The sequence below is a fragment of the Scylla paramamosain genome, chromosome 3 (genome assembly GCF_035594125.1).
Source record: "Scylla paramamosain isolate STU-SP2022 chromosome 3, ASM3559412v1, whole genome shotgun sequence".
NCBI lineage: Eukaryota > Metazoa > Arthropoda > Malacostraca > Decapoda > Portunidae > Scylla > Scylla paramamosain.
This window is the reverse complement of record NC_087153.1, coordinates 15,517,501-15,532,940: the sequence shown is the minus strand read 5'-3', so window position 1 is coordinate 15,532,940 and position 15,440 is coordinate 15,517,501. Positions and strand designations below refer to the sequence as shown.

Genomic DNA, 15,440 nt, shown 5'->3' with positions numbered 1-15,440 from the left:
GAGAGAGAGAGAGAGAGAGAGAGAGAGAGAGAGAGAGAGAGAGCAAAGCGTTTCTGAATACGTGTTCCTGTGTCATTAAGAACAAGTCAACAGGATCAACCACTTACAGAATTGACTGACAGGTGTTGCGAAGCGGCGAACCAGGTTACAACACAAGCAGGCCGGGCGTTCCTTCTCCCCTCCCCTTCCCCGCGCCTGCCTGGTCATAATAATTTCAACAGAACCAAAAATCCTGGCTGGCAAGCGAGTAATTCTATGATAAATCGAAGGCGTTACCCGCGTTGAGCCTAAAGAGACGCGTAAATCTTAAATGAGCGATCAGCTTAATGTCTCTGCGCTCTAATTTTTCATAGACTTTGAATTACCTTGTTAAGCTCCGCGAGGCTTTTCCTAATTAACGGGAAAGGTGGAGGTGAAGGGAGGAAGAGTTCAGGTGGAAAGCTGGGCGAGGTGATGTGGATGGGATGGGGAGGGAGGAGGAGCTGAAGTGGAAAACTGGGCGCGGTGGTGATGTGGAAGGGAGGTGGAGGTGATGTGGAAGGGAGCTGGAGGTTTTGCTGTGGAGGGGAAGAGAAGGAAGTGCTGAAAGGCTATAGGAAGTGCTGTGGATGGGGTGGAAGAGCTGTTGTATGGAGTGGAGGCTCTGAAAGAACACTAAACATGAGGAGGGAGGAGCAGGGAGAGTGGATGTGGAAGAAGGGACAGGATGGTGGAGAGATGTGGAGGATGGAAGGGGAGAGTTATGAGGAGGAGGAGGAGGAGGAGGAGGAGGAGGAGGAGGAGATAGTGGATGAATACGTCTCGTGAGTTAATGAGTAAAGAAACAAGACAAATTACTGTGTGTGTGTGTGTGTGTGTGTGTGTGTGTGTGTGTGTGTGTGTGTGTGTGTGTGTGGTGTGTGTCATTAAAGATTCACCCAATGAAAACAACACAGCTAATAACACGAGAACATTAACGAGGAAGAGGACGAGACAGAAGAGGAAGACAAGGAAAACTAGAACAAATACGAAAAAAAAAAAATGAATGAGGAAAGTAAGAAGGAGGGGAAAAGCTGGAAGAACGGGAGCAAAAAAAGAGACGAGGAAGAGGAGAAGGAGGAGGAGAATGAAGAAAATAAAAAAAGGAGGAAAAAGAGGAGAAAGACAAGAGAAGCGTGCAAACAAAAGGAAGAGGAAGAAAGAGTATTCATCAAGAGAGAAGCAGAGAAAGAGAGATAAAAAGGCAAGACAAAAAGAAAACAAGGAAGGAGAGAAGGAACAGAATTGCAAAAGGGACCTAAAACGAACACATTACGAAGGGGAGTCAAGTGATGGACGTGAGGAGAGGGAATGGACACTCACCCAGCATGACCTCATCAAATTTTCACCCACGCCTTGACAACCCACGGCGGCCTGACAAGAGAGGCAGCACCGTGCACACACCCCGTGACACCCTGGGGCACAGAACCGAGAAGTTTTCCAGCCATTGACCTCCAGTGACCTTTTATGACCCAACACAAGCCCTGGGTCGACTTACTTAACCTGACCTGGGGTTGAATGTAAGGTGATAGAGATGGGAGACGGGGGGGGGGAGAGAGAGAGAGAGAGGAGGAGAGAGAGAGAGAGAGAGAGAGAGAGAGAGAGAGAGAGAGAGAGAGAGAGAGAGAGAGAGAGAGAGAGAGGGAGAGAGAGAGAGTTGAACTATTCCACGACTTATTCTTACTATTATAAAATCTACTGCTATTACTACTACTACTACTACTACTACCACTACTACTACTACCACTACTACTACTACTACTACTACTACTACTACTACTACTACTACTACTACTACTACTGTATTGCTGACGCTTGCGAGGATGTAAGCCCACCCAAACTTGAAGCTCCCGTTTTAAAATGAACAAGGAGGAGGAAGAGGAGGAGAAGGAGGAAATGGAGGAGGAGGAAAAAGAAGAAGAGGAAACAGCCAAGGAAGCCGGTCTACTTCAGAGAGAATAACTATGAAACAAAAAAAAAAAATAAAGGAAAATTTTTAAGCAACTTTCCACTAGAAGAAGCGAGAGAGAGAGAGAGGGAGGAAGAGGGAGAGGGAGGGAGGGACAGAAAAGCTATGACAACATGCAGAAAGCGTAAAAGACGGCAGGGAGAGACTCACTATGCTTCCTTGCACACGCCTGTCCTTCCCCTCGAGTGGCTGTTGTTGGCCTGTCCAGTCGGAGGGAGAGAGAAAGAAAGAGAGAGAGATAGAAGCTTCCCTCTCAAGCGGCAGGCGAGGAGTCCAGAATCTTGCGCTGTAAAACAAAACAAACACGTCAATCCTCAGCTCTACACATACCCATAAAAGTGTGCTGTCCTTGTGTATTCCTGTACTTATCTTGCCTTTATCGTGGAGGTGGGTGAGGGGTGGGTGAGGGCGAGGCGAGGGTCAATCCTGTCCTCGCCCCGCCTCGCCTCGCCTCGTCCCATGGAATGACTGACTGACTGACACATACACACACACACACACACACACACACACACACACACACACACACGCACACAGGATTCGCTTTCATTTGCCTTCCTCCGTTTTCTTTCACTCTGGATGTAGAGATTGGAGGCGTTTCATAAAAGGGGATCACTGGATGTTTTTTTTTTTTGTCTCTTTTCTCTCTCTCTCTCTGTCTGTCTGTTTTTTTTTTCTCTCTGTCTATCTTTTCTCTCTCTCTCTCACACACACACACACACACACACACACACACACACACACACACACACACACACAAGCAAGCACCTAACAGCCGTGAGTGGTGACAGACGCACCTTCCTTCTGCTTCAGCCACCGCCCCTCACAGCTCCCGCGCCTCGCCCTCTCGCCGCCTCGTAACAACAAATGGCGCGAAACAATTAAAGAGAAAAATAAAATATAATGATGCTGGGGAGCTTTGTCCTCATTGTTATGGCTTATCGTGTTGTTGCATCAGTTGTTGCTCTTCTGATTATTATTGCTTGGGTAAAAGTGCATTACTTCCACTGAGCTGCTACTATTGCTGCTACTACTACTACTACTACTCCTACTACTACTACTAGTACTACTACTACTACTACTACTACTACTACTACTACTACTACTACTACTACCAATTTGTTTGTCTTCGTTTCTGTCTAAGTGCTATGACATAAGTGCTCTATATTTATTGAATTAAATCGAGTTTAATATGTCATTTCTCCTAATACGACTGTAAGCATTTGTATGTTTCTAAGCACACACACACACACACACACACACACACACACACACACACACACACACACACACACACATTCCTGTGATAGGTGTCACCAGGTGTCAGTGTCTTCAGCTGGAGTTCTATACTTTTCTTCGTCTTCTTGTTCTTGTTATTGTTCTTTTTTTTTCTTTTCTTTACCGTGGTCACTTGGTTTGGTGTTCATGTTAAAAGATGGTTTTCTATAAGTTTCCTTTAGTCTTTGTTACGGATTCGTGGTACATATTTCTAGTTTTCTTCCACTGCTGTAAGACTTCAATGATTTGTCCCTTCGCTCTGAATTAATAGGCATGCACACTGCGCTGCCTCTTTCGCATTTTTCTTACAGCAGTGTCTTTTCACAAATACAAATTACGAACACGGTCAGACGTTCATGTGGAAACCTTATACATGATGGATTCATTCTCAGATCAAAGAGAAACTTGTTGAAGTCCATTGTGGAATAATGACTTACGGCTGGTTAAACACTTTTTCCCTCTTTCTATATACTCTTAATTTTCTATATATTTTTTCGTTTTTACATCACGAATGCTTATGTACCCTCGGGCTATTTCCATGAAGTGGTGACGGTCAGTCTGAGCTTAGTGGCGCGGAGTGCTTTTTTTTTTTTCTTCTTCTTTTTTCTTTACTGCAGTGGCGGGTCTCGGTGCGCCACTTGACCTGAGTCGCAGAAGTGAGAGTGATTGCTCCACTCCACGACATCCGATAAATCTGTGTTGCGTACCTGAACCACTTCAAAGTACAGTTCTGCGCTCGCCACTTGGGTTGACCAGATGTCCACTGTCTCCACAAAACCGACAGGACATAAACAACAAATACATGGTTTTGTATCTTTGAGTTTCCTTTACATCTGAATGGCCTCACATCAATGCCAGTTCCTCTCTCCGTCCCGAAATGCCGTGATCCAAAATCATATTCATGGTCGTGCGGGACAATTCGGCATCCCGCAGCTGTGCCTTCCCGCGGCCCGCAGCCTTTCTTTGTGATGGAAAACATTGGCAGATAGCGCTTGATTTGCTGCATCTGTGAAACCTTGTATTCTGTTGTAAGGGAGTCTCGCACGCATACCTACACAGCTAACTGGTCACAACCCTGAGGTGAGAGGGGAATGTAATATTTTCCCTCGTGCTTTTACAATGGAGAGGGGGAAGGACACGTGCTCTACATTTTTTGCATCTCTCTCTCTCTTTCTCTCTCTCTCTCTCTCTCTCTCTCTCTCTCCTCTCTCTCTCTCTCTCTCTCTCTCTCTCTCTCTGCGTCTTAGTGTCCGTTGGGTATTGTCAGTGCTCGGCTCGTAAATAGAGAAACAAACTTGTTCGCAAATGCATCTTTTCATCAACTTGGTAAAATGTTTTCTTAAGTTTCCTCTCCTTTGTTCTATTTTCTGTCTCCATGTCTCTCGTTAAGTCATTTCATAAAGTTAAGATTTCACATTCCTCAATTTGGGATTTGTTTGTGATTTCTCTTCGCTGACTCCCGAATGTGTGTGAGAGTTTGTGGCTGGGTGGGAGGGTAGGTCTGTGTTTGTTTGTTTGTTTCCCTTGTCACCGCCTCCTGCCCTTCCCCTTCCTTCATACAATACAATTCCTTGCTTTCTCCGTCGCGTCCTCGCCTCGCCGGCCTGAGGGAGACGGCAAATAACACGTGAAAGCGACGAGCGACGTGGAATAATATATACACCGAGCTGATCGAAAGCACCACTTCATTTTGGCAATACACATCTCTTCCTTCCCACGACTTTCGCGAAGAAAGGCAAAACCAACTTAAAGAGAGGGAAAAAAAGAAAGAAAGACGGAAGAAGCTACAATAAATCTTTAAGTTAGAATAAACAGAAACCAACATTAGAATGCATCTATGTTTTCTTTGTAGTTTTTATCGTTCTTTGACTTTCATTTATATTAATTTCGTACAGTATTTATTTTGTATATATGCATTCATATTTGTATCAGCTAAGCTTCAGAAACTTGGATATTGATATGCAGAAAGGGTCGTGGTGTGTTGGGTTGTGGAGTGGTGTGGTATGCTGTGTTATGCTGTGTGTGTGTGTGTGTGTGTGTGTGTGTGTGTGTGTGTGTGTGTGTGTGTGTGTGTGTGTGTGTGTAGAACCATGCTTAACCTCACAAACACCCCATCCAAGACCCAGCCAGACTTTCCTTCAGCACTCAACACAGTTCGTAAACCTTCACTTCCCCTACGGTGTTGAAAACTTAACCATCACAACACAACACACACACACACACACACACACACACCAGCATTACCATTAGATATTCCAGCACCCATAGCGCACTGCCAACCAGCCATCCAGCAAGCCTTACACTGCACCATCACTGCCTCCCCTCCCTTGACCCTCACTCCCGCCCCTACCCTGCCCCTCTCTCCCTCCCCTTCCCTGCCGCTACTCATGACGCTCCGCCCACCACTTCATACTGATGACTGGGGAAATATTAGTTTTACGATTCTTTTTATCTTTTTACGACTCACGCAGAATTAGCGGGGAACGTGGACTTAAATGAGTAATTATATTTTTTATGGCTTTTAAAAATATCGCGGTCACTATTTTTATGCCGCCGTGTTCTTTGTTTTTATTTTTTTTTAAAGATCGTGTGGTATATATATAAAATAAGAGTTCTTGAAATATTTTATCCACTATTTTTATGCTTTTTCATATTCTTTGCTTGCTTTTAGAACTGCGTCTGTGTGTGTGTGTGTGTGTGTGTGTGTGTGTGTGTGTGTGTGTGGTGATAATGAGTGGTATGTTTCCTTCCCGTGCATGCAAACTGCTTCCCGTGCATGCTTCCTGTTCATAAGTGCGTTTGTTGGTTCCTTTCGTTTCGTTCAGTATTCTTGTGGTCGCTTGCTGTTCTGCTCTTTGTCTTTCTTCCCTTCCTGATGGTCGCGGTTATAAACACTGAGCTTCTTACATGCCTACCTTAATATTCTTTCCAGTGGTTCTAGCATAATATTTTCTTATCTATATCGTAACTTTATATTTTCATCATACGTAATACTAATTCACGATCCATTTCGTCTTTTAACAGTCATTTATCTCCGATCAGTCTATCGCTCTCTTCTCTTCCACTTATTCGTCTTCCTCTTCCCTTCCTCCTCCTCCTCCCCCTCCTCCTCCTGTCCCTTCTGTTTCTCAACTTCGCCCTGCATCTCAAGGGAGTCGAGTCATTATCAAGTTGGACTCAATTACCATTAATTATATCAATCTGGAGCAGTTCCGAGCATTGTGTGTGTGTGTGTGTGTGTGTGTGTGTGTGTGTGTGTGTGTGTGTGTGTGTGTGTGTGTGTGTGTGTGTGTGTGTATGAATAAACTGCGTGCAGACAACTACATACACGTTGTGGTACTTCTATAATGTTACAGTGATAACAACGGAAGCAGCAAGAGGAACAGCAACAACAATAACAAAAAACAGCAACAATAACAGAGACGACGACAATGATAAAAAAAAGAACAATAAAAGCAACAACAATCTACTACTACTACTACTACTACTACTAACTTTATCATTTGCTTTTTCTTCTGCTTGACTGATTGATTGATTTGGAAAACTTTTAAAAACACATGTACATCTATATCCATCTACGTATCTACCTACCTATCCATCTATCTATCTGTCAACCTATCAATACATACGTCTACCTTCATGGACGGCTAGCTGGCTGCATAGTTAATACCTTTTCCTTGAGTTCCCATTACATATATCTTGTATGGAAGCACACAGGAGGAGATAAAAAAAAGTTTCCTCCCCCTACATCCTCGTCCCTTTTCGAGTTTCAAGCCACACGAGCAATACTTTCTTTCTTCTCTCCGTGGTGATGAAGAACAGCTGAATCTCTCTCTTTATCTTTGTGTCCTTCTCCTGTAAGTGACTCAAGTGTGTTACCTTCATTATATTTACATTACCATATTAATTTGTTGCTCATTTAATCTTTTTAAGAATTTTTGATGTTTTTTAAAATTTTTTTTGTGGTTCCCCCGCGTCCTCCTCCTCCTCTTCTCCTTCCTCCTCCTCCTCTTCCTCGATGTTAACAAGTTCTTCATCTGCTCGTACTTCTTGTTTCTTGTGTGCATGCATATTTGATTAGGAGAGAGAGAGAGAGAGAGAGAGAGAGAGAGAGAGAGAGAGAGAGAGAGAGAGAGAGAGAGAGAGAGAGAGAGAGAGAGAGAGAGAGAGAATTTACTTACTTAGTTATATACATGCATAATTACCTTCTTACTTACTTATTTACTCACTCTTGTTAACATGCACAACTCTATAAAAAATGGTTTACCTCGACACGCAGAAGAAATAGTTTAATTTTACGAGTACCCCCTCCTATTTTTCGGAGCTATTAGAGACTTGTACAAAAATTAATGTCTAAGAACCTCATTATGAAAAAAAAGGATGTATAAGTGAAGGTAAAAAAGAAAAAAAAATAATATGCCTCTTTTTCTATCATGTTCTTTTGTCAACAAAATATATAAATAAACTGAAGGACCAATATAATGATTTTCCACCCGTGAAACATAAGAATAGAAAATGGTGAGTGTCAGGATATCATTACATTTTCCATATAGGGGTCACGCCTTCTGCAGCCTCTTTGTAATTTCAGGCATAGCCTCTGAAGGGAAGGCCGCAGCTCAGTGCAGTTCGTTCTTTACCACGGCCGTCCTTGCAGTGAGTGCGGGTCTTTAAGTGTTCCCTTCCCTTAATCGCCGGATCGTTTCGGAGAAGTAGAGGATAAACACTTCTTATACCACTGCCTTGCTCCCCTGCACTGGTTCTCCTTGAATGAAGTTTGCGAAATAAATCTTAAAAATTCTGACTTATATGTAACGCAGCTCACGGCAGGTGCCTCCATATAAAAAGTATTCCAACCGTTTGGCGTCATGCACACTGCAACAGACAAACATGTAAGGGAAGTCTGCTGGCGAAAATATTTTATTTTATATGGCATGAACACTGAAAGGGCACTGGGTGTGTGTTGCTGTAGTCCAATTAGCAGTGTAAAAGCAACAACATAAAAAAAAATAAATAAATAAAAGAAATAAAAGAAATAAGTAAAATAAAGCGATCAAAACGAAATCTTTACTTAACGAGTATAGTTTCAGAGTGAGCTGTAACATTTTGACCCGATTATTCACGTTTGATGACATAAGGCAAACAGTGACAGACAGGTTCTCTACCAGACCAGCACCACACACTGCCACGTGCCTGTCAGTGCAACCCATACAAAGAAAACCTATATTGTGTCTAACTGTGGACAAAGAAAAAAAAAATTATATATATAAATATGTAAAATTCGCCTCACACACACACACACACACACACACACACACACACACACACACACACACACACACACACACACACACACACAGCTCTCTATACTTTTTCTTCAGCGGGAAGTCTTCATACGTTTCCAGGAATTTATGAGCAGTTTCAGAGGAGGAGATATTCCCTCTAGTCCTTCAGGTTTCCGTCGTGCCTGCTTGCCTGCATTCTCAACTGCACCTCAACGCCACTAGAATGCCATCAACTTGCCATGAAATACGTTTTTAAAGCAGCACGTGAAAGACTTTGTTTTTTACGGATCATTTCTGGTACTTGAGCGTGTAACAAGGCCAGATGAGGAGCATTGTTTGTACCTGTTACAGTGACCTCGAAAAATAATGGCTTCAGTTGGACAGGTACATCCTTACTCCGCTTGGTGGGTGGGTGGACGCACACGTGGCAATGAAGACGAGGTGTGGCTGGGTGGGCGTGCATGTTGCGCATCCATCTCTTCCCCCACAAGCACGCAGTGACGCACCATCCCTGAACAGCACAGGCTTCGGAGAATTCTAACGTTTTCTATCAGAGTCCTCTCAGCTCTGCATCAAGGCCCCTGCGTGTTGTAGATCAAAACCTCACTCGGTAATTGCACAAGGGATGCCAAATAAGAAGCAAGGCAATTATAGTTTCGTCGTTTGAACTTTGGCTTGAAATGTATATCGTTAGGAAAATAAGAGGTTATGTTTTTCTCGATAAATTGACGTGTTATTGGTTTACGAAATTATTCTGCAAATGGCGGGAAGGTATAATAACAAGATGACATTGTGTTGGGGCTGTTGTTGTTGTTGTTATTATTATTATTATTATCATTATTATTATTATTATTATTATTATTATTATTATTATCTTTATTAGTTATTATTATTATTATTAGTTATTATTATTATTATTATTATTATTATTATTATTATTATTATTATTATTATTAATGATAAATTGACGTGTTATTGGTTTACGAAATTATTCTGCAAATGGCGGGAAGGTGTACCTGTTACAGTGACCTCGAAAAATAATGGTTTCAGTTGGACAGGTACATCCTTATTCCGCTTGGGTGGGTAGACGCACACGTGGCAATGAAGACGAGGCGTGGCTGGGTGGGCGTGCATGTTGCGCATCCACCTCTTCCCCCACACGCACACAGTGACGCACCACAAGATGACATTGTGTTGGGGCTCTTGTTGTTGTTGTTGTTATTATTATTATTATTATTATTATTATTATTATTATTATTATTAGTTATTATTATTATTATTAGTTATTATTATTATTATTATTATTATTATTATTATTATTATTAATATTATTATTATTATTATTATTATTATTATTATTATTATTATTATTATTATTATTATTAGTAGTAGTAGTAGTAGTGGTAGTGATAGAAGTAGTAGCGGTAGTAGCAGCAGTAATAGTAGCAATAGTGATAGTAGTATCATCATTATCATTGTGATTACTATGATGATTAATAACATGCTTATCGTTCATATCATTATTCTTCCTCTTATTCCTATTATCGTTTGGGCTTGTCTCATTTCACTTTTCACCGAGAACAGGAAAATCCCTCGGGCCTGTGTCTAGAAGAAGAGGAAGGCCGAGAACCCAACCCAATGTGTAACGTCATATGTGCGTGTATGGGAGCCAGGGTCGTGGAGGGAAGCAGACTGTAGGGCGGGCTGATGAGGAACTGACTACTGTATGCATTTACGTGTGTGTGTGTGTGTGTGTGTGTGTGTGTGTGAGTCCCCTTTCCAACACCAAACTCTTTCCAAACACTCTTCTCCATCCGCACGTCTCCGGTACAACATGCCTCACCCAACAAGGAGGAGGTGCTGGCAACAACCTTAGTGAGACCCACACCACGTACTTGTATGTACCAAGCCAGGCGTCCTCTACTTCATTCATCTCCGCCCCTCCATGCTCCTCTATCCAATCTCGACTTCTTCGCTAACTAGTTACGAGTAGGGCGGTAAGCTCCTTAATATACATGACGTCTTGGAAGAAAAATGGACGTGTTTTTGGCGAGCGGCGTCGTGTTCTAAAGGCAACAGTTTCCACTTAATAAGACTTCGTTTCTAGAGTGCACTGATTTATTTTTGGCCACTGCGTTGTGTAAGTAAATATCATGGAAAGATCTAACAGGTGAAGCGATGGAGTGTTCAGGAATCGAGTAATTTCTTGATAGGAGGAATTAATAGCATTGAGAAACTATGAATCTTTGTCTTACTGAGTTTTAAGGGAAGAATATCTAAGTTTTCAAATTTATGGATGATGAGACATGCCAAGGACTAAACATGTATTTCAGTAAAGGCGAATATGTACTACAAGCAAATAATCAACAGACGGAAGCAAATATTTGATACTCAGACGCGCGCGCGCGCGCGCGCGCGTGTGTGTGTGTGTGTGTGTGTGTGTGTGTGTGTGTGTGTGTGTGTGTGTGTGTGTGTGTGTGTGTGTGTGTGTGTGTGTCAATTTACGTGTGTATGTATGTATGTACGTTTTACGTGTTTATATGTATCCTAAGAGGCTCACAGAAGAGACAGCAAAATGAACCGGAGTGATGAACCGTTGTCAGGGGAGGCCACTTTGTCCTTTCACACACATTCAAGTCGTGAGCGTGGTGATGAAATTCTGCCCGTCGCTGAATGAGCTCTACGTGAACCAGCATTTAGACTCCCCACACTCCCTGGACGGAGAGTGTGACTGGGTGATCAGACGTTCACCTATAAGCCAGTAAAATGTCAGCTTCTCTTATCAGACCCTCCACCAACATTACACAAACCTAAGCCACAAGAATAAGGAAGAAAATTACTAGTAACACTGGGAGATGGACTTACACTTCGAAAAAAAAAAAAAAAAACATTGCTGTTATTATATGCATACACATAATATATTTCGTAAGGAGTGAGATGTGTTAGAGTTTACGAGTATTATTAACAACGTAACTGCCTCACATTAATTAAAACGTCCATTCTACATATTGGTGAGGTCTGTGTAGATTCAAGAGATATAACAAGGGAGTCTCGAAGCTAGCTAGCCAGTCAGTCAGTCAGTCAGTCAGTCAGTCAGGCAAAGTCAATTAGTCATATTTACTCAGTCAAGGTCTGTTAGTGATATTTAGTCGGTCAGTCAGTCAGTCAGTCAGACATTCAGTTAGTGAGCTGATGTCAGTCATACTTAGTCAGTCAGTCACTCACACACTCAGTCACTCAGTCATATTTACTCGGTCAAGGTTAGTCGATCAGTCTTTCAGTCGGTCAGTCAGTCAGTCACTCAATCAGTTAGTCAGTCGTTCAGTCAGTCACTTGAAGTAAGTTAGTCATATCCAGTCACTGATTCACTCACTCACTCACTCACTCTCTCAGTCATCCAGTTAGCCGCTCCAAGCCAGCAGATTACTGTGGCTTGCTTCAACTACGGCGATACTGACGAACTCCTGCCAGCCATGAGGTGTGGAAACTTTGGAGTGAGGCTGTGCATAGGTGGGCGTGGCGAAACCAGCGAGGAACACCCTGCATGCATTGGTAGAATTTGTAACTGTGTGCGTGTGTGTGTGCGTGTGTGTACATTATCCCTCTCCTTTCACGCCATAAGCACCACCATCACCATCACCTCAACACCAGCAAGGCCATAACTGATGCTCCGCTTCTAGACCACACATCACCACCACTACCACTACCACCACCATCACCACCACTGCTACCACTATCACCACCACCACCACCTCTGCTTAGTCTGCGCGTCAGGCTTCCTCCATTTCCAAGCCTCGTTCCTCCTCCTCCCCCTACTCCCCGCCCTTCACAAGCCTGCAATCACCCTCTTCTTGCACGAAAGTCACGGGGAATTTGTTGAGTGTTGGCTCACGGGTCGGGAGGGAAGGGATCCGCCCGCACCTCCCGTTTTCTTTTTCACTCTCACTTTCTTTCCTGTTTTCTTGCTTACAACTATTTTTTTCTTCCACTTACGTAACATTTTCTTTATTATTGTTATTCTGGTTAGGTTGATTAACGTTTCTTTGGGGGTCTTTTTTTTTATCTCTTTCTCTTATTCCTTCTTTTATCAATCGTATGTTTGATTCATTATACATTGCTTCCTCTCTTCGTATTCGTGCTTTTATTATCCTTTGTAGTTTTCTTTTCTCTTTTTTCTTTCTCGCTCTCTCTCGCAGTTTCCATTTCCTTGATCTCGCCTCATTTGTTTACCCGACTTTTCCATGTGTGTGTGTGTGTGTGTGTGTGTGTGTGTGTGTGTGTGTGTGTGTGTGTGTGTGTGTGTGTGTGTGTGTGTGTGTGTGTGTTTTTGTCATTCTTTCCTTATTGTTCCTCGTTCGTAGCATACTTCCGTCTCATGTTTTCCTTCCCTCCCTCTCTCCTCCTCTATCTTTATCTCTCTGTGTTTTCCTTCTATTTTTTTTTCCTTACCCTTCATCACCTCGAGCGTCTTTCTTCTGCTCAGTTTCTCTCACGTTCCTGTCTGTTTTAGTCATGGGAAGAAGAATATCAAGCATGCAGACTCGTATTCGCTTTCACGGTATCAGACGGAGCTTAGCATACGAAAAGCGAGCGGGATCCCAGGCGATAGAAAGTTACTGATCGGAGACGGAGATGGGTGCATGGTCGGGCTGGGGAGGGAGGGACTGGATGGGGCTGGGTGGGGTTGCATTGGGTCGGGGTTGGTGCGGGAGGAAAAGGAGGTAGGAGGAGGCTTGGTGTCACTGCATCTCTTGTTTTCCAGATGGGTGTTCAGACTTGTGTTGTTGATATGTAACTGAACTTTTCCGCTGCCAGATTAGTATTTTTCCTCTACCCACTTAAGACTTCTTGATGATTATGTGGTGGAGTCTTCTTAAGTAATTATGTGGCTTAAAAAGACCAAATTATACTCTTTAATCTTTTTTTTCTTTTAGTAACCATGGAAACAATATTTGCCGAGCTTGTAAACTTAACAAAGGGAGACCATACCAGTGAAGGGGTTAAGGTTCAGTTGTGCATCTTGATGGGCGATGGGTTGTTAATGGTTATGATTAATGGAGGAAGGAGGGTCGGCGTCACGGTTTCCCTTGTTTTCCAGATGGGTGTTTAGACATGTGCTGGATTTTATGTCGGATAAGGTTCGGTTGTGTTACGGATTCTGGTGATGGGTCAGGATTGTTAGTGGCTCATAACTAGTGTTTTGTCAATTCTTCTCTTTGTGGTATTAATGATTCCTTTTTCCTTGTTACGTGAGGATGAATCTACTTTTACTATTAACTCTCTCTCTAGCTCATTTGCCTCAGTAATATACGTTTTCTGATAATGGATCGGGACTATCACTGAGGAAGATCTGTGCTCACGTTTTTGTCCATTAATCTTCATGCTTTTCTTATCCACTCCTCTCCTCATGACACTACGATACAGAAAACCTCGTTACGCGCCGCCCAGTCAAAACTTACCATCACTACACCCTTCCCATGATGGATCGCGAGAGGTAATAGGGAAGATCCACGTTTTCATCCACCAATCTCCGCGCCTTATCCACTCATCTCCTCGTCCACGTTAAATGAGGATCAGTCAAATCTTACCATCATTACACCCCTTAATGATGGATCGTGAATGGTAATAATGAAGATTCACGTTTTTATTGAGCGTCGTGTCTCATCTGCTCCTTTCTTCCTCGCGGCGCTGGTGGTCTGGCGGTCCCTTCCCTTAAAGCACGAGGATGGGACGACTCTTAACCTCAGCTTTCTTCCTTGCCATCGCCGTGACGTGCGGGAGACGGAGCGCAGTAATCGGCGAGGCAGTGTTGGTGGCATTGTGCTGCGCCTAATTGGGAGGCCACGACACGGTGCTTCCCTTGCTTGCCTTCACAGTGACGAGTGCTTCCGTACCCCAGGCCTCTGATTTGCGTCCATTACATTAACGTGACTATGACTGTCCCGGATGTGTGTCTGGCTGCTGGGGTGCGGTATATTTAGTTATTTATTTATTTTTTTTTCCAGTCTGGAGAGGAAAAATAAGTGCATGGTGAATTTAGTGATCTATTTTCCTTGTCTGCAGGGGGAAAACAGGCGCACGATACATTTATTTACATTTATTTATCGGTTTTACTATTCTGATGCATTGGTTTATCTATTTTCCTGGTTTGGAGGGGAACAATAGACGTCGATGTATCTATTTATCTATTTTCTTAGTCTAAAGACGGAAAATAATCACCATTCTTGCTATCGTCTTACCGCAAATCATATATATATATATATATATATATATATATATATATATATATATATATATATATATATATATATATATATATATATATATATATATATATTCTTCAATGCAATGATTTGCGATAAGACGATAGCATGGAAGAATATATATATATATATATATATATATATATATATATATATATATATATATATATATATATATATATATATATATATATATATATATATATATATATTTTATTTATTTATTTATTTTTGCTTTGATTTTTTTTTATTCGAAAGAAAAAAGTAGTAATTCTGATATTTCCTGTTATCGCTGAGTGAGGTTCTGGAATCTTTTCTCTGAAATTCGCGTCCTGTACAACCCATCTGAGCTGTCGTATGTAATCCTTATCTTGCTTCACTCGCTGGGAAGATACGCCTCTCCTGCCATTCCCATTTCATTTTATGGATACGCGATATCTATGCTATACTTGTTAATGGTAGCTTGGCTTCATACTTCACTTATAATTTTGAAATGATTTTATGTGCTTTTGTTCTTGAGGAGAAATGTCATTTATGAAAGGAACATTCTCCAAAAGTAAAATGTTTTCCAACAATCTTGTCTCTTCGCGTGGAAAGCTTTATTTCTGTGTCATCAGGACTTTCATTCCT

General features: G+C 42.2%; 1 protein-coding gene and 1 long non-coding RNA gene across 4 annotated transcripts in view; one reads left to right on the top strand and one right to left on the bottom strand.

The window, feature by feature from the left end:
• The window catches only part of LOC135091259 (uncharacterized), a 185,719-nt gene that overhangs the window by 85,438 nt on the left and 84,841 nt on the right, over nucleotides 1-15,440 (bottom strand). For both annotated transcript variants that reach the window (XR_010262452.1, XR_010262455.1), the window contains exon 3: nucleotides 2,138-2,273. This is a non-coding gene — a long non-coding RNA (uncharacterized LOC135091259). The remainder of the gene's footprint in view (nucleotides 1-2,137; nucleotides 2,274-15,440) is intronic.
• Nucleotides 1-15,440, top strand: part of LOC135091212 (mucin-2-like) — a 73,309-nt gene that overhangs the window by 14,935 nt on the left and 42,934 nt on the right. The window lies entirely within an intron of this gene.